Source organism: Saccopteryx leptura, chromosome 3 (genome assembly GCF_036850995.1).
Source record: "Saccopteryx leptura isolate mSacLep1 chromosome 3, mSacLep1_pri_phased_curated, whole genome shotgun sequence".
NCBI lineage: Eukaryota > Metazoa > Chordata > Mammalia > Chiroptera > Emballonuridae > Saccopteryx > Saccopteryx leptura.
The window spans coordinates 261,602,725-261,621,960 of record NC_089505.1 but is presented as its reverse complement, the minus strand read 5'-3'; the positions used below and the strand labels follow the sequence as shown (position 1 = coordinate 261,621,960).

The following is a 19,236-nucleotide window of genomic DNA, read 5'->3' as shown; positions in this document are numbered from 1 at the left end:
AAGTGATGTTAGACTGCAAACATTTTGCCTTGAAATATGCCTCTATCCCTCTACCAACAACATGCCTATTTTTTTGTATTGTGTGTGCTTAATAGACTGAAAATATCACATTTATTTTTATGGCCGTATCCATTACACTGAAACTTTAAAACATATAATTTCTTAAGGTAACATTTGCTGTCAGTAAAATTTAAATCTGGATCCAGGCTTGTTTTGTTGTGTGTGAGGGTTTTTTTATCGCCCTCTTCCCCACCCCTGCCAAGAAGATTCAATTATTGAAGTAATAGCATACCAGAACTAGCTATTACCTCTAGAAAAATAGTAACTATAACAGTGTTTTGATTTTTACCCCATCCAGCTCTTGGTTATCTCTCTACCCTCCAGGGCTTTATAGTTTAGAATAAGAAGAAATGTAAATAACATTTATTCTTTATTATTAAAGTAAAAGCCAGCCTGGGTTTTACTATAACTCTTAGCCTCAAACGGATCATTATGCCTTGTCATTTCTCTTCTGTCCAGACATGACAAATGGTAGAACACCCACATTGATGATAAACTAGATTCCCTTGATTTTAATCACAAACAGAACCTTCATAAAATGTTTAAAGAAATCTTGGTTAAGGTCTAGAAAATTATAGAGGAAATTTGGTTTATCCATAGTCCTATCTGAAAATGACTTTCTCTTTAATGAGTAACATGGAAATGATGCAGTCATTCCGCAAGAAGTACCTGAAGCATGTAGAAGCTCCAAAGCATGGGATGCTGGATAAGCTGACCAGTGTGTTTCCTCTTCCTTCATTGACCAGTCCCCACGAAGTTGAGAGCTTGTCTCCCTTTCATCATCTTCCTAAGGAACAGACTTAAGTATGCCCTAACAGGAGATGAACTAAAGAAGATCTGCATGCAGCGGTTAATTAAGGATGATATAACGCACCCTACTGGTTTTATGGATGTCATCACCATTGACAAGACTAGGGAGAATTTCAGTCTGTTCTATGACACCAACGGTTGCTTTGCTGTTTGTTGTATCCCACCCATGGAAGTCCAAGTAAAAGTTGGGCAAAGTGAGATGGTCTTTGTGGGAGCAAAAGAAATCTCTCATCTGGCAGCCCAGCATGCTCGCACCATCTGTTACCCTGATCCCCTCATCAAGGTGAACAACACCAGATTAATAAGGAGACCGGCAAAACTACTGATTTTATCAAGTTTGTCACTGGTAAACTGTGAATGGTCACCAGAGGTGCTTACCTCGGAAGAATGGATTTGACCACCAACAGAAAGAGACAACCCAGTTCTTTTGATGTAGTTCATGTGAAAGATGCCAATGGCAATAGCTTTGCCACCCAGCTCTCCACTATTTTTGTTATTAGCAAAGGCAACAAACCATGGGTTTTTATTCCTATGGAAAGGGTGTCTGCCCCACCATTGCTAAAGAGAGAGGAGAGGCTGGCAGCCAAACAGAGCAGTGGGAAAAATGAGCTCTAGTTGATGTGATGGGAAGAGTCTTTGTACTTAAAGATAATACAGCATGAAAAAAGAAGACTAGTACACTTCCTAGTCCTTTTTCAGTTAGGTGAAACGGACTAGTTGGAACTAATGGAATGTGCATGAAATTGGTATCCACCATTTATATGCCCAGGTGTGTGGGAGCTAGTGTGCCGCCTTGGAGCTCTCTTTCCCTTCTCTGGCAACTCAGGTCACATGTTCCAGATTGTGCAGCTACACGATGGCAAAACATTAGGTAGTCTTGGGACTGTGATGGAGAGAGACCTCCCATTCCACCACAGTTCTGCCTGTCCATACTGTGGGGCAGGGGTTAGAAGTGGTGGAGAGGGGGTTACATGTTAAGTAATGGGTCCAGGAAGGCCTTATGGAGAGGTTTAAGTTGAGACCCGAGAGCCTGAAGGAAGCGAGGGAGCCCAGGCACCTAGGACAGGAGGATTCTGAACCGAGGGAGCAGCGAGTGCAAAGGCCTTAAGGAAGGACTGAGTTTGGTATATTGAAGGGAGAGCGTGTCATTGTGGCTTCAGCATAGTGAACAGAGGAGAAAGGAACAGAGGTAAGGCCACACAGCTGTCTGGAGGGGGGGAGAACAATTGTGTAAGGTCTTAAAGCATTGTAAGGACTTTGGCTTTCACTTGGAGTGATGTAGGGGTCATTGGACAGTTTTGCATATTAGAGTAACATGAGCTGATCTATATTTATAACCTACATTGAGACTAGGCCAAAGGGTAGCAAAAGGAAAAGGCAGGGTGTGCAGTTAAGAGGCTGTAGCCATAATCCAGATAGTGGGAAAGAGGTGGCTTGAATTAGGGTGATAACAGTAGAAATGGGACGAGGGAGTCAAATTCTGGGTATATTCTGAAGGCAGAGCCAATAGAATTATAGATCATTAGATGAGGGGTATGAGAGAAAACATCAAAGATGCCTCGATGGTGTTTGGCATGTGTAACTGGAAGTTGCTACTTGTTGAGATGGGGAAGTCTGCAGGAAAAGCACCTTTGGGAGACTATCAGGAGTTTGGGTTTGGACAGGTTAATTCTGAGATGCTCATTGAACATGTAAGTGCTGAAGAAGGGAGATTTCACCAGGGTATGTTGGCAAGGGGACTATACTGGTGAGAATGACAGAGATGATGACATTCTTAACCTAGGAGATGGAGGTCCAGGTTCTCTAAGTGGAGACTCAACTACTAAGGGTATTTGGGAGCCTGGACCATGATTTCTGTTGGACAGGCTGGCCTGGAATTGGGTTTCCCAATCACTATGATTACACTGAGTTTCTACAAGACTAGCTATTGATCTAGCAGCAAATACATTTCCACATGAGAGCTCTCCATTTGGCAGTCAAAATGTCAGATTTTCACACCTTTTGTGTGAAAAATCACCCAAAACCAGCATCCTCAAAGCTTCTGCCTCCTTGAGTTTGGGATTTATATCTATGTTTTCAGATCTCAGGGATGAACACTGAAGATATATTTGAAGGCAAGGCTTATTCTTCCAGCATAAAAAAATTGCATTTCCACATTAGAGTCCTGTTTGGTTTCTAAGTCTGTTACCATAGCAAGAACTATATTCCCCAGCTTTCCCTGGTTGCTCTGTTTATGTTTCTTAGCCAACAACATCTAAACACGTTTCTTTTCTTTTTTACTCACTTGGAACTGCTGTGTATTCTAACCGTTTGCTTCATGAAACATTTATATATTGTATGCATGAACCATATATGGAGGGATTTTAGATGCCACCCCTCTCCTTTTTGAAGGGACTGAAGTCAGCCCTATAGCAGGTGCCATACGTTCCAGTCCTAACTGTGGCATGTGAGTTGAGCTTGACAGCACCCTGTCCATGGCTGGTAAACAGTGATTCACTCCATATGCTCCAGTTCTGCACAAGTGTCATTTGTGGGCTCAGAACTCACCGAATGCTTCATCAGTTGTTATTCCTGTTTATCTCCCCGCTCGTTTACATAAGTCCTTACTTTGTGAACTTATTTTGTTTTTTGAGCTGCTTCTGCTGTTCTTTATTTTTTATTTTCTCTATTCTCTTGTTCCTCACTGAGAAGAAACTGAATGTGGGGCACAGACCTGACATGCCTGGCCAGGAGGAACCTGTGTCTCTCCCACTGAAAGGAAGAGTTCAGCATTGGACCCTTGACCCACGTACATCCCACAGCTCAGATGCTTGTCTGAATAGCCCCAAGCAAAAAAATTAAAAGGAGTTTTCATTTGAACAAACTGTGAAATACTCTTTGTTGCAATAGTATAAGGAGCCCAAAGCCATGATCAGGCCAGAAACCAGAGTGGGATTGAGGGAGCCAAAGGCAAGACTCCACGGTCCTTGGTTCTGGAGATGAGAAGAGGCCATTACTTAGATCAGTTGTGCACATGGTGGGCAGGGCTACTGTGTGTGCTGTGTTGTCTGTTCTACATTAGGGTACCCAGCTGTGGGACAAATGGGGGTTGGAATGCAGCTTGTGGGTTATGATGCACCTACTTGTGATGGTTAATTTTATGTGTCAACTTGACTGGACCATGGGGTGCCTAGATATTTGTCCATACGTTATCCTGGGTGTCTATGAGTGAGTTTCTCGATGATATTATGACTTGAATCAGTGGACTGAGGAAAGCAGATTGCCCTCCCCAAAGTGGGTGGGCTTCATCCAATCAATTGAAGACCTGAATAAACAAAAAAAACAAGTAAGGTAGAATTTGTTCTCTGCCTGACTGGCTTCCACTTGGGACACTGGTCTTCTGCCTTTGGAGTCAGACTGGAACTTACACCATCAGCTCTCCTGGTTCTCAGTTCTGGGACTCAGACTGGAGCTACACCGTTGATTCTTTTGGGTTTCTAAGCTTATGGACTGTAGATCTTGGGACTTCTCAGCCTCCCTAACTCTGTGAGATAATTCCTTCTAAAGAGATACACTAACACACTACTTAGGCACTACCCAGGGTCAAGGTACCTTCTGCTAATTCACAGAAAGTTTCCCTCTGGACTAGCCAAGGCTCTGGCATTCACAGAAAGTTTCCCTCTGGACTAGCCAAGGTTCTGGCAGTGGGTGTAGAGTTAGGTGTGAAGAGGTGGGAAAGGGGCTGATACATATAATTTGAAAAATGATGTCCCCCTCCACTCCCGTGTAGCATAGAGTTTGTAGTTTAAAACTCCTTGTCTCAGCATGCATCTTACAAGATGGGTGATTTTACAACTCTGGATGGATGGAAACAATTAAGGGCTTTAGTTTCTCTGTTAAACTCCTAGTGAATATTGAGAATACAGTATCTTTACTGTCTGGAGAGAGATATAGTAAAACAGCCATGAGAGCTATCCGGAAAAAATACTCAAACTTTGTATTTTGGTGGGGCAATGTGTATTTTTTAAAACATATTCCCTTCACTGCTTTAATACAAAGAGATGTGACTGATGCTTATCATTTTTTTTTTTAATTTTTTTTTTTCTTTCATTTTTCTGAAGCTGGAAACAGGGAGAGACAGTCAGACAGACTCCCGCATGCGCCCGACCGGGATCCACCCGGCACGCCCACCAGGGGCGACGCTCTGCCCACCAGGGGGCGATGCTCTGCCCACCAGGGGGCGATGCTCTGCCCATCCTGGGCGTCGCCATGTTGCGACCAGAGCCACTCTAGCGCCTGAGGCAGAGGCCACAGAGCCATCCCCAGCGCCCGGGCCATCTTTGCTCCAATGGAGCCTTGGCTGCGGGAGGGGAAGAGAGAGACAGAGAGGAAAGCGCGGTGGAGGGGTGGAGAAGCAAATGGGCGCTTCTCCTGTGTGCCCTGGCCGGGAATCGAACCCGGGTCCTCCGCACGCTAGGCCGACGTGATGCTTATCATTTTTGTTTTAGAGCACGGGAGCAGACCTGCGAAGGGCTACTTGGATATCCCTGTGGCTGAGTAGGGGTTAGCGGTCAGGTTTGTTCTCTAGCTGAGCTTCTGACTGGGCTCCTGAATTCTTTTCAACCTTTCTCATAGGCCCTGACAGAACACAGAACATTAGTTCATGCTCCCTAAGCCTTTCATTTCTTAGAAAAAGTACAATAGTATGATCAGGAGCATAATTTCCTTAAAGAACAGATGCTGGAGAAGCCAGCTGGTGCAGACTGTTTTTTCCCCCCTGTGAAAATGACCATGTTTATTTGGGTTGTAGTTATATACTTTAATTCAGTTCAGCACTCTCACTGTCCATAGTCTCTTCTAAGTGCTGTAAAGGCAAGAACCCATGCATACTCAAATGTGTGTGCACACACACACGTATTTCAGGACTATTTTGTTCATCAATTTTCTATAAAAATTCTCAGGCTGCGCAAAATCAGGACACGGTGGTATCACACAGCTCACTGCCATAGAGGGTAAATGTAAGATAATATTTGCAACACCTGACATGCTGTCCTCAAAATAAGAATCATGGTTGCTGCTCACCCCCAGCAGGGCAGTGAAAGAGTAGCAGTAGTGTTATGGCGCACTTGAGAGTTCTTTGTGCCCCAGGGAGAAGATGAAAGTCAGTGAACCAGAGAACCAGTGTTTTATTTTTATTTTGTTTTCAGCTGCGACCCAAATTGGTTTCATGATTTCTTACACTTTTACATAACCTTTCCTCTGGGGCATTTAATGCAGATTAAAGCAACACAATCATCCATAGCTCTAGCTCTGGAAAGATCACATCTTAATGATTATTTATAACAGACTTATGATTATGTATTTATGATTATTAATAACAAATTTCTAAATCATTTTCTAAAGTTTTGTGATATTTTATTTTATTTTTATTGAGTGAGCAAGAGAGAGACAGAGGGAAAGAGACAGAAACAGAGAGAGAGACAGAGACAGGAAGGGAGAGAGATGAGAAGCATCAACTTGTAGTTGCGGCACTTTAGTTGTTCATTGATTGCTTCTCATATCTGCCTTGACTAGGGGGCTACAGCTGAGCCAGTGACCCCTTGCTCAAGCCAGCAACCTTGAGCTCAAGTCAGCGACCTCTGGACTCAAGCTAGCAACCAGAGGTCATGTCTGTGATCCCACACTGAAACCAGTGACAAGCACTCAAGATGGCAACCTCAGGGTTTTCGGACCTGGATCCTCAGTGTCCAAGGTCAACATGTACCCATTGCGCCACAGCTGGTCAGGAAAATTTTGTAATCTTTATATTCACACATCCTCCTAGGAGGGTTAGCTGAAGTTCTAGGCCACGAATGTTTAGGAGAATGTAGAAGAAGCAGATCTCAGTCAACCCTTCAGAATTTTCTTTACCTGATGTTCTTGCTTACCAAAACTCCTGTTCTAGTTCACAAGGCTGCACCCTGTGAGCTTACATCCTCCTTAAGAAGAAGAAACATTCAGAAATAAAAGAGCGATGAGTACTGTTTCCCTAGTCACTCTATCCTTAGATATGACTGAGGCTTCAATAAATCCACAGAGGAATTTCCTCCAAGATCAATAATTCATAAATTTTCAGAAATTTCCTCTTTTTACCAAACCTTTATTTGCCATTGCTTTAGGTCAATGCTTTTCACACTTGGATGTTCTTATTAGGCAACTGGAGATCTTGTCAAAAGGCAGATTCCCATTCAGTAGTTCTGGGCTGGGGACAGAGATCCTGAATTTTTGACAAGGTCTTGGCTGAGGCAGAGGCTGTGCTGGTCCACAAACCACAGTATGAACAGTGAACGCCCCGAGTGAAGGTAATTTCTCAAGACCTCCATTCCTTTCCTCTCTTTCGTTTGATGCCACCACTGTGGGACTGGTCCTCTATTCCCTCTTGTTGCCATTTCCCATCTCCTTCCCTATCTGTTGCTAGAAGAGTATTTAAGATTGGTCTCCTATCATTCAAGCCTGCTGTGAGTTCATCAGGCCAACCTGTGGCGGCCTAACGGCTGGTTCTTTTACAACCCCCCCCCCCCCCCAAAGCTGCCACTTTCAAGTTCCAAGGAACTTGGAATGAGTCTTCCAGAAAGTGGAATTCTACAACTACCTTACATATTTCCCCTAGGACTGTGGTGGTCTCTCTCTCTCTCTCTCTCTCTCTCACTGAGGAATGTTAATATATGGTATATAGGAGGAGATGTTAGCCCTAGGATCTTATTTATGGCTCATCATGGATACGCAAATAGGGATTCACAGGATACTCTCAGGCTTCCCAAAGACCCACACATTAATGCATAAATTAGGTTGTTGCCATGACTCTCACTGCAAAGGGAACAAATAAAAATTGTGTGAGGGAGGCAGGCACAAGGGTCCCACATGCTGTTCTACTGACTGATCACATCAGAATCAATCAAGAAGCAGCCTTCAAATACACATTTCCAGGTGTCTCACTCCAAACCAATTGAATCAGCATTCCTGGGGTGGGGGGATTTGTGTTGTTACAAAGCACAGAGTGGGTAGGGGCTTGCTGTGCTGATGAGCAAATATTTAACACCTTCAATTTATTCAGTCACGAAAAGAGTTACTTTTAGAAACATAACATAAACACAGCTCCTCCCAACCTACCTTTCCTGGCTGAAAGGGGAAAGTAAACAAAATGGAAATAATTGCAAATGGTAAGTGTTCTGAAGGAAACAAGGTTGTGAATTCACAGTGAAGGACTAGGTCCTTTAGATGACCTGATTAGTGATGGTGACTCTGGGCCAGGACCCTGAGGCTCCGGCTTGAAGGCGTAGGAGTCACCCAGCAGCACAGTGGTGCTTAGACAGACGGCATTATCTGTGACTGTCCCCATGAGAGAGAGCTTGCTTTAGCAACTTCTATAGCTACTACCAGACAAGCCAAAGAAACAATTTACTACCCCCTTCCTTGCTAATTAATCTGAAATTGGAGATTCTTTCCCAGGTGGCAAAGGCAAAAGACTCCCTTTCTGTCACCTCAGAGCCTGCTTTCTCTACTACTAATGTCAAAAGCCTGGATCTCACTGAACGCACCACTGAAGACCCTTATGCTACTCCTTGAAAGCTGCCTGGGAGGCTGGGGGCCTGAGAGCCCCCTGCAGAGTCCTCAGCCTGCCTGTTTCTGCTGGTGAAGGTGATCGTCAGGACGACACCCCATGTCCACTGTGTGAGTCTGGCCTCAGCCGCAGTCGGACTCCTTGTCCGTAAAATGGTTGAGAATGCCTGTCCCATGGTTGGTTCAGTCAGATCACATGCCTTGCCCATGTCCAGTCACAATGTAACTATGGTGCTTTGGAAGGTCCCATTCTGAAAGACAAGGAGTGTACCTCAGCTTTTGCTCTGTCATTTATCAGTTTTAATTAAATGGGGCATATTATAAGCCAAAATCCCAGGTGATATTAATGCTGCTAGGAGACCGTCTGCTGAAAAGCAGTCTTCCTAATCAAACTTGTACTTCCTCAGGGCAGCTGATTTTTGTGTTAGGCGAAAAGTAATCTTAATGAGCAAATGTGTGAACAGGCATTTTCACTTGTGATACTCTTAACTATGTCAGGCCGCTTAGCAAAGGGACCAAAAACTTCCAGAGCCTGTGGGAGTGGGTTTGCACGGGGTCTGGGGTGGGCCACTGCCACCGGAGTTCCCCTCACAGCTCAGACCTGTTAGGTAGTCCCGGCTTTTAGCACTTTCTTCTTTAACTCCTGGGGTTACGGCTTATTAAAGACACTTCAAGTGACCAGGGCAGGCGAGCTTTCCAGTGGACTTCTGGGATGTTTGTGATCTGTCCCTTTCCCATGCAGCCACCTCCTTAGGGGGTGTGCTTCCTTTGATGCTTTTCCTGAGTTCACGCCAGAAGCTGCCACCCGACAGGCTGAGCTTCAGATGCACCCGAACAACTGTTGCTGTACTCCTACAACAAACACTTGCCGGGCGCGGAGGTTCACCGATGAATAGCACAGGTCCCTGTCCTGCACAAAGAAAATATCAATAGGTGTACAACTAGCTATAAAAGAAAAGAGACTGTGAGAACTACAACAATACAAAAAAAAGTGCTTTGTTGTAAATAGTGCTGTATTAGTTATCTATTATGGCTACAAATTTAGTGGCTTAAATCAACATAAATTTATTTTCTCATAGGAGGCCAGAGATCTGAAATGCGTTATGTGGGACTAATCAAGGTGTTGGAAGGGCTGTGTTTCCTCCAAAGGCTCTAAGAAGCATTTGTTCCTTGGCTCTTCCAGCATTCCTTTACTTGTGGCCTCCTCAATCCAATCCGTGCCTCTGTGATTACATTGCCTCTGTGATTACATTGTCCGTGGCATCTCTCTCTGCCTCCCTCCTTACAAAACTAGATGCGATTGCATTTAAGTCCCATGGGGACAAGATAGAATGATTGTTTTATCTTATGATCCTTAATGCAACCACATCTGCAAAGTCCTCATTGCCAAATAAGGTAATATTCACAGATCCCAGGAGTTAGCATGTGGCTATCTTCTGGAAAGTCATTATTCAGGTGCCACCCTCATTCTTCCACTCCCTTCCCCATTCACATACAGCTGTGATGTTCAATACGGTAGCCACCAGTCCCATGTGGTCATTGAGCACCCAAAATGTGGCTTGTCTGAATTGAGATGTGCTATAAGTGTAACACATGCTAGACTTTGAAACTTACTACCAAAAATGGAAAGCACCTTATTAATAATTTTTGTTAATTACCTGTTGAAATATATTATAAAATATATTATTAAAGTCAGTACCACCTGTTTCTTTTACTTTTGAAATGTAACTAAACTAGAAAAATTAAAATTGCACCTTTTACTTTGTTTCTAGTGGACAGTGTTCTACACCATTATAATAGTGATTTTCAAACTACTGCACAGCAGAATCATGTGGGGAAGTTTTTAAAAGCCCCAATGTGCATAATTCACTCCAGACTTATTAAGTCAGAAGTTTCTAGGGAAAGGCCCAAGCATCAGTGTGTCTTAAACTCTCCAGATGAGTACAATATACATCCAAGGTTAAGAATCTCCGGAGTAAATACCTGGAAGAAGATCAATAGTGGAAATAGCATTACCCACAGAGTCATGGCTAACGCTATTCCCACAGCAGCTGTATCCATGAGCCAGAAGACACCTGGGATCTCAACGTCTGGGGAGCAGGTTGGCTGAACCTCTCTCTTACCTTTGCGTGCTATTGGCAGTTAGGATGAACCCTTCCTCGGCAGTTTCTGTCATAATACTTGGCAGAACGAAATACAGCAAAGGCCAGCAAGCTCTTAAATGTTCTATTTAAGGGGCTGGATCAAGGCAAAGCATTCCACAGCGGCTTACAATGGAAGCGTGCTTTAGAGCAGCGGCCCCAACCCCCGGGCCGCGGACTGGTACCAGTTCGTGGGCCATTTGGTACCGGTCCGCAGAGAAAGAATAAATAACTTTCATTATTTCCATTTTATTTCTATTTAAGTCTGAACGATGTTTTATTTTTTAAAAATGACCAGATTCCCACTGTTACATTCGTCTAAGACTCACTCTTGACGCTTCTTCTCGGTCACGTGATACTTTTATCCGTCCCACCCTAAAGGCCGGTCCCTGAAAATATTTTCTGACATTAATCTGGTCTGTGGTCCAAAAAAGGTTGAGGACCACTGCTTTAAAGGACCCATCAGTAAGACCTTCCACCTCCAGAGGTTCCTGTTACTCCAGGGGTTCCCAGCTATTCCCAGCTCCACACTCCAGTGTGTTCTCTGGAGCTGGACTCAGAATTCGGTAACAAAGTTAAAGTCCAGTGCACATCTGTTCAGTTCTGAAGTCTTACCCAGAAAATTGGCTCATGGGTGGAACAAGATAGGGCATTTCAGTTGCTGCTTGTGTTACTTGCCACAGCACAGATGCAATGAGGTGACCCTCAGTCTTTTCCATGCCATGTGATTACTTATGTCTGGCATCATCAGCGATTAAACCCAACGCCTGAGTGCATTGTGTAGCAATTTGAGGCTAACTTATTAAAATATTATATTATACCACTTTAAAACAATTTTGAACTTTTTTCTAAACTAAGCAACATTCTTCTGACTTCTCAAACAGCATACTACACACTAATTAATATATTTTAAAGAAAGAGGTCTTGCATATGTGTTGTGGGTGGTAAGACATTCCAAATAAGAAAGACACACACACAAAAAAAATCTAAAGGAAGCCTCTAGCCAGCTTGTCCTACCCCTTCCCTCCTTTCTTTCTTTTCTTTTTTTTTTTTTCTGAAGCTGGAAACGGGGAGAGACAGTCAGACAGACTCCCGCATGTGCCCCACCGGGATCCACCCGGCACGCCCACCAGGGGTGATGCTCTGCCCACCAGGGGGCGATGCTCTGCCCCTCCGGGGCGTCGCTCTGTTGCAACCAGAGCCACTCTAGCGCCTGGGGCAGAGGCCACAGAGCCATCCCCAGCGCCCGGGCCATCCTTGCTCCAATGGAGCCTCACTGCGGGAGGGGAAGAGAGAGACAGAGAGGTAGGAGAGGGGGAGGGGTGGAGAAGCAGATGGGCGCTTCTCCTGTGTGCCCTGGCCGGGAATCAAACCCGGGACTTCTGCACGCCAGGACGACACTCTACCACTGAGCCAACCAGCCAGGACTCCCTCCTTTCTTTACTGAGTGCTAACTCTAGCTTAGGAAGTAGTCATCGTCTCCATGGAGGATAGAGGCTAGTAGAGGGAGAACCTATCAAAGTTACTGAGAGAGTACACATTATAGGGTCTATGACTGGACGTAAGACCTCCGTTCTCCTCTTGTCTCTTCCTTTCTTCTCTCTTATGCTCTCTGTCTGTGTGTTGTGTGTGTGTGTTGCATATATACACACAGTTGACCGTAGGTTTGAACACACAGGCCCACTTATATGTAATTTTTTCCCCAGTAAACATGTACAGTACCATAAATGTATTTTCTTTTCCTTATAATTTTCTTTTATTTTTTTAAATGTTTATTTTATTGATTTTAGAGAGAGGAAGGGAAAGAGCAGGACAGAGACAGGAACATCTATCCGTTCCTGTTTGTGCCCTGACTGGGGATTGAACTGGCAACTTCTGTGCTTCTAACCAACCAAGCTATCCAGCCAGGGCCTTATGATTTTCTCAATACCATTTTCTACTTTATTGTTAGAGGACAGTATATAATAAATACAATATATAAAATACGTGTTCCTTCACTGTTTATGTTGCTTCTGGTTAACAACAGTAGGATATGAGTAAAGGTTTTGAGGTGTCAAGGTAACGGAGATTTTCAGTTATGTAGGGTGGGGGGAGCTGGCATCCTTCACCTCCGTATTACTCAAGGGTCAGCTGTGTACATATACATACACACGTGTGTGTGTATATATATACACATATGTGTATATATACTGTGCATATATATGTATATATATAATGTGTATACATATATGTATTAAGCAACTTACAAAGATACATGCAGAACAAGGTTAAAAAAAGAAAAATTGAGAGGGGGAAATTTCTAAATAAAAAAATAGAAGTCAGATTAGTCAACAAATTATATTCTTTAAGTCTTGTCTAAGTAGCTGAATGTGGGTCACAAGTTTAGATCTGACTTCCCAGCAGACAGTGTAAATGGAAATACACAACCAATTGCATAATTCACAGTGTCTGTAAGAATAAAACTTGAGTTGTCAAGAAACCACATGGGTTAGACTGCAGGGTCCTAGTAAGGCATTGTGGCATATATTCAGCAATGTCCTCAACAGCATCTCTACTGCACCAAGGAAATTCTGTAGGGGATGATGGAGATCTGTAGAGTTGGAGAAAATAGAAAAGAGAGAATATTAATTTCCAGCTGGAGCCAAACTTTCTGTGGGATTGGGCTGGGTTTGTCTGAGCCTCTACTTATAATTTATTTTACTTCAATATTCTGTTTTTGTTTTGTTTTGTTTTTCAGCAAGGGAGAGAGAGACAAACAGACAGAAAGGGAGAGAGATGAGAAGCATCAGTTGGTAGTTGCAGCACTTTAGTTGTTCATTGATGGGTTTCTTATATGTGCATTGATAGGGGGGCTCCAGTCAAACCATTGACCCCTTGCTCAAGCCAGCAACTTTTGGCTCAAGCCAGTGACCTTGGGCTTTAAGCCAGTGACCATGGCATCATGTCTATGATCCCACACTCAAGCCGGTGACCCTGGACTAAAGCTGGTGAGCCCATGCTCAAGCCAAATGAGTCTGCCCTCAAGCCAGCAACCTTGGGGTTTCAAACCTGGGTCCTCAGCATCCCAGATTGATGCTCTATCCACTGCACCACCACCTGGTCAGGCTCAATATTCTAAGTGCTGAGCCAGAGGTATGTCCTGGAGGTTGTGGGAGTGGAGGGGAATACTCACCTCGGCCTGCACTGGAAAAGTGCGAGCTGATGCCGGGGACCTGGAGGAGATGGTGCACATGGAGAGATCAGTGGGAACTATCCAGGGGAAGAGGTAGGGGAGCATTCCATGCATGAGACAATAGCGTCAGTATGGCACAGAGGTATGGAGAGTGCCAACAGGGAGTAATGGGCAGCTTGGCAGTGGAAAAGTATGAAATATGAGGCAAGGTATGGTGGGAGGTGAAGCTGGAAGAATAGGCAAGGGCCAGACTGTGCTCATCTTATGTGCTCTGTTAAGAAATGCAACTTTTTTTTTCTTTTCTGAAGCTGGAAACGGGGAGGCAGTCAGACAGACTCCCGCATGCGCCCGACCGGGATCCACCCGGCACGCCCACCAGGGGGCGACGCTCTGCCCATCCGGGGCGTCGCTCTGTCGCGACCAGAGCCACTCTAGCGCCTGGGGCAGAGGCCAAGGAGCCATCCCCAGTGCCCGGGCCATCTTTTGCTCCAATGGAGCCTTGGCTGCGGGAGGGGAAGAGAGAGACAGAGAGGAAGGAGAGGGGGAGGGGTGGAGAAGCAGATGGGCGCCTCTCCTGTGTGCCCTGGCCGGGAATCGAACCCGGGACTTCCGCACGCCAGGCCGACGCTCTACCACTGAGCCAACTGGCCAGGGCCGCAACTTTTTTTTTTTTTGCTCTGCAGTGAGATACTGACATACCACTGAAGGGATTTAGGGAGGGGAGCTGTATCTGCTAACTACTGCAATAATGCACAATAAATATCTCCCAAACTCAGTGGCTTAAACAAAACCACATATTCTCACACACAGATCTGTCAGTCTGAGGGGAGGGTGGTTATACTTTAGGGTGCAGGGTCTTCAGGTTGCCTGGGATGACCCTGTGTGGAGCTCAGGCTGATGGAGCTGCAGCTACCCACGGTTAGCTCTTCTCCCAGTGGTGTGCACAGGAGGGTGAGCAGATGGACAGATGTCTCTGGAGGCCTCATCAGAGAAGGGATACACCCTCAGATACACCCACATTCCATTAGCAAAGCACAAGTCCTGTGGCCGAGCACAGTGCCATTAGGGGAGACACATTCTGCCCCTTAGTGGGACCTACTGCAAGGTCCACACACCAGAGTGGTATGAATTATACCGGGGAGTTTGTGAAGAATTATGAGCAATGATTCTCCCTTAGAGGTGAAGTGGCTGGGTTTGACTTGTTTTATTTTACTTTTTTTTTAGAGAAATCATTTGGATAGTTGTGTGGAAAGGAGATTTGAGAGTAGTGATGCTGCTACCGGACTACAAGTGGTCCAGGGTTTGGGCCACCTATCACCACAATAGCCAATAAGCAGAGACTTGGTTTGAGAGGCAAACAGGCATCATTAATTAAGACTGCCAGCATCTTGAGAAGACAGGTGGCATATCCTAGCCCAAAGCCTGCCTTATAATCTCAGTTGCGAAGACTGGGTATATGGTTCTTCAGGTGAGGTTAGTACCATGGGAGGGGGCATGCAGTTAGACATAAAGTAGGACAGCTGGTTCCCAGCATTGTAAGAGTCACCACGCAGGAGGGCCGGTTCCCAGGATCGTAATTTCTTCTCCATGGCGTCTCAATCTAATCATGGTCTTTATTGCTTGTTGGGTGCCAGGCTTCTCCTCAGGGGTATGGGAACATCCTGCTTTAGTAGTTCTGCATTCCTGGGTGGGGTTTGCTGAAGACAACCTAGGAAATAGGTTACGTGTGATGCACTTAGTAATCATATATATTGATTATATGCTATTAATTGTATACTATATCGATACCCTATCAATGCTGGAGGGTCAAGTGAGACCTAGTGAGAATCTGGGTTGGCTGCAACGGGACAGTTATTTTAAAACAACGACCGAGATGAAACCACCAGGATTTAATGACTTACAGTTATCTATGGCTGGTTTTTAGATACCTCCAGTTATTGTATGCACAGAGTCACTGTTAAGGTTTGCATACAAAATGGTCAGTTGCCTGTCCTATATCAGTTTTCTTATCTTTATTAAAACAACTCTGATTTTACTTGTGGCAGTAATGTGCTTTATTAAAAATTATTTTTTCTAGCTTCCTCTGCAGCTGGGAGGTGGTCATATGGCAAACCCTGGATATAAGTGAGATTCACGAGATTGTATTACCAGAAAACTTTTCAAAGGGGCATGTGTTTTGTTTTGTTTTTCCATTTGCTTCTATCTTTCTCCTGCCTTCAGTGTAGATAGATGGCCTAGAGCTGCAGCAGCTGTTTTGTGGCCAGGAGGCAACTATGCTAAGGAAGGTTGAGCAGAGAAAAGGAGCCTAAGCTTTTGCTTACATCATAAAGACAGCATACTAGCTCTCAAGGGTCCTCTTTAGAAGATCAGTTATGTGAGGGAAAATAAATGCCCTCTTTTAAGTGACAGTTTTTGTCTGTTTTTAATAGCTAAGTGAAGTTCCTGTCAGTATAATTACCTTACCAACATAAACAGACATTATTCATTTGATAATTATCCTGATCAATGACCAAAACTAGAAACTGAGGGAACTAAAATAAGTAATATTTTTCCTCTCACCTTTTAAGTTCTTCAGGCTGGGCTAATAATCAAATTACCAGACAGTTTAACAGGAGAAAAATCAAAGGCAGTGAGGCTACACTTAGTATATATGACATTTTGGATAAAGGAGAAAAGGGTAGGAATGGGGTCCTAAATTTCAGAAGTGAGAGTGGGCTGTTTACAGGTAGATGAGGAAGAGTGGACCATACCTGGCAGACAAATTCTTGCTCTGCCATTCAGAAACAATGGACGCGGGAGTTAACCAGCTGACAGGCCTCCTGCCTAAAGCCCTCCTATAATTCAAATTAGGCTAAAGAGAACAACCCAGTTTTTCTACCTGAATCTCTTGGGCAAGGAAGGGGGAGGGTCAAAGGTTCTTTGAGTGTTTTTTTTTTCTTTTCAATGAGCCTTTTGTTTCTTAATAAACAGCTTCAAATCAGTATCTCAAAAGGCAAGACTTTTGGTCCCCTTCAAACATTAAGGGGATCTAGCCCAACAGTAATCAGCTGCTAGTGTATATCAATTAGCAGACACAATTTTCTTCAGTTTCTTTCTTCCTTGTCCTCCCAACACAAGTCCAAGTCCTTCTTTCAGACCTCTATCTGCCTTATAATACCTACTGAGGTGTTAACTCATCTGAGAGAGTTAGCAGCAAAGGGGGCTGATTGTTTTGTTTTAGAATAGGACTCTTGAACAATAAACCTGTAATGGAGGGGAAAAAAAGAAACAGATATAGAGATGGCTACTCCCAGATAAGGGACTGCCCAAATGTAATATCAACAATGATAAAGCTGCATTTCTGCAGGTAACTTGATAAAGTACTGAATGTACATTATCTCAGTAGCTGCCTGAGGTTAGATGATTTGTTCAAAGAGGAAAACTAACAAGTGACAGAGACAGGACTCAAATTTTTTCTGATGTATAGTTTCCCTTCTTGTGTCAAAAGTGGTCTTAGGAACTGTGTTGAGGAGACCCTTCTGTGTACATGAAAGAAAGGGAGGTGTCTAAGAATATCACACTGGACACAGTTAAACAAGAAAGGAATACTTTATTCAAGATGATTGCAATGGGACAGAGAGAGACTGAATTTAACTCCACTGACATAAAAAAAAGGCAGGAGGGTTCTTAGGCCCTGAGACAAGGTACTTACTGGGGAAGTACTGGAGGACTTTGGGACTGGGACGTGTTGGTAAATGTGTTTAGGCCAACGGTGTTTGCTAATCCTCACTGATTGAAGTTAAGCTTCTGCCCTCCCAGACAGACTGGGATATAGTGGCCCTATCTCCCTTGATGGTTCCATTTCAAAGGGATGGCTTCTCCGTTCTTGAGAATCATTCCTGGGTGGAAACACGGGTGAGAGGTTGGAGGATTGACCACCTGAGAGCAGAGAAATAATTTACAATGCCAAGTTTTCTAAGGTAAATGCTCTAAGAAAAGGGTGGTTAGGGACCTATAGCCAGGAAGAAACCTGTCTAAAGTTTAGTCAGGCTGAGGGGAACTTGAAGGCTATTTAGGTCAGAGGACCTTTCCTTGCGCTCCAGGAAGCCAGGTCACTGAAGTTCCCAACTGATCATCTCTGTGTCAGGGGATACACGCTGACTAGCTGGTGGAGAGATTAATTTAAATCCTCCCTCATCCATGTGCAGACAACTCCCTCCGCAGGCTGGTTTCACGACGCTCCACGGGGGCCAATTCTTGCAGTTTCCTGGCTTCCCCTCCACTATGGAGAGGACAACATTCACCTTCAGGAGTCCCCAAACTTTTTACACAGGGGGCCAGTTCACTGTCCCTCAGACCGTTGGAGGGCCGCCACAGTGCTCCTCTCACTGACCACCAATGAAAGAGGTGCCCCTTCCGGAAGTGCGGCGGGGGCCGGATAAATGGCCTCAGGTGGCCGCATGCGGCCCGCCAGCAGTAGTTTGGAGACGCTTGAATGCCCAGGATCAGATGCATCCAGCTCTTAGGGCAAAATGCATTTTAAGCTCAGAGATGATTCCATGCAACTTCACAAGACGATACAACGGGGAGGGTGGAAGGGGCTCTGGTAGCCCAAAGAGAATCCAGGGACACAGGGCACCTCCTTTCAGAAATTAACATCATAAAAAGCCGAGCCAGTAACGACGGGCAGCCTGCAGCACAGAGGAAAATGGAAATTTCCTTGGCTGGCATTTTACCTTGCCTAAGGGGCCATGCTTTACTCAGAGGGGAGGTGACCTAACTTTAAAATCCAGGTCTCGGGAAGTAGGAAATGAAGGCATTTATTTTTCCCTTAAGACTTTGAGGTTTTTCATATAAAAATTTGAGAGACCCAGTTCCTTCCCTTGAAGCTTCTTAGAAAAGTGGTGGGTTTTTAGAAGAGACAAAGGCCTGGGTTGGGCAGTCCCTGAAGAGCAGTGCCCTGAAGCCTCTCTCCCCTTTTCAGAGAATTAGGATTTTTTTTAAACGTTCCCATCCCAGTATCACCCCCATCCCCTTTCTCCCCGACTAGTTTCTTCTTTCATCCTGCAAACTACAAACAGACGGTTACCCCTCAGGTCCTGTTATTCATCTTTTCCTAAATTCCAATTCTTCCAAATTCCAAGCTTCTCTCCTATTGGTCGCTGTTTGTCCTGCCTGGTGACCAACCTGGTATATGGAGGAGAAAGCTTCTCTGGCCACACGGTGGCGCTCGCGAGCCTCTCAAAGTTCCGCACACTTCTCCCTCTTCCCGCCCCATCCGCGTCTCAGCGTGGAAGGAGCCGCACCCCCGACCTTCCCCGCGGTATAGTTGGGGGCGCGCCTCCCGAGCCCCGGAGGCTGTTGAGCGGCGGCTGCGTCCGGCCGGCGCGGAAGGTACGGCTGGCTGCGGGCGGCCGGGGCTTCAGGCTCCTCCTTCTGCTGGTCCAGCCTACGCCCCCCCCCCCCCCCCCCGCCGCCGGCCACCATCCCTCCCAC

General features: G+C 45.0%; 1 pseudogene; it reads left to right on the top strand.

Moving 5' to 3' along the window:
* The first annotated feature begins 696 nt into the window (after positions 1 to 696).
* LOC136397415 (small ribosomal subunit protein eS4, X isoform-like) lies at positions 697 to 1,485 on the top strand (annotated as a pseudogene).
* Positions 1,486 to 19,236: the final 17,751 nt, after the last annotated feature.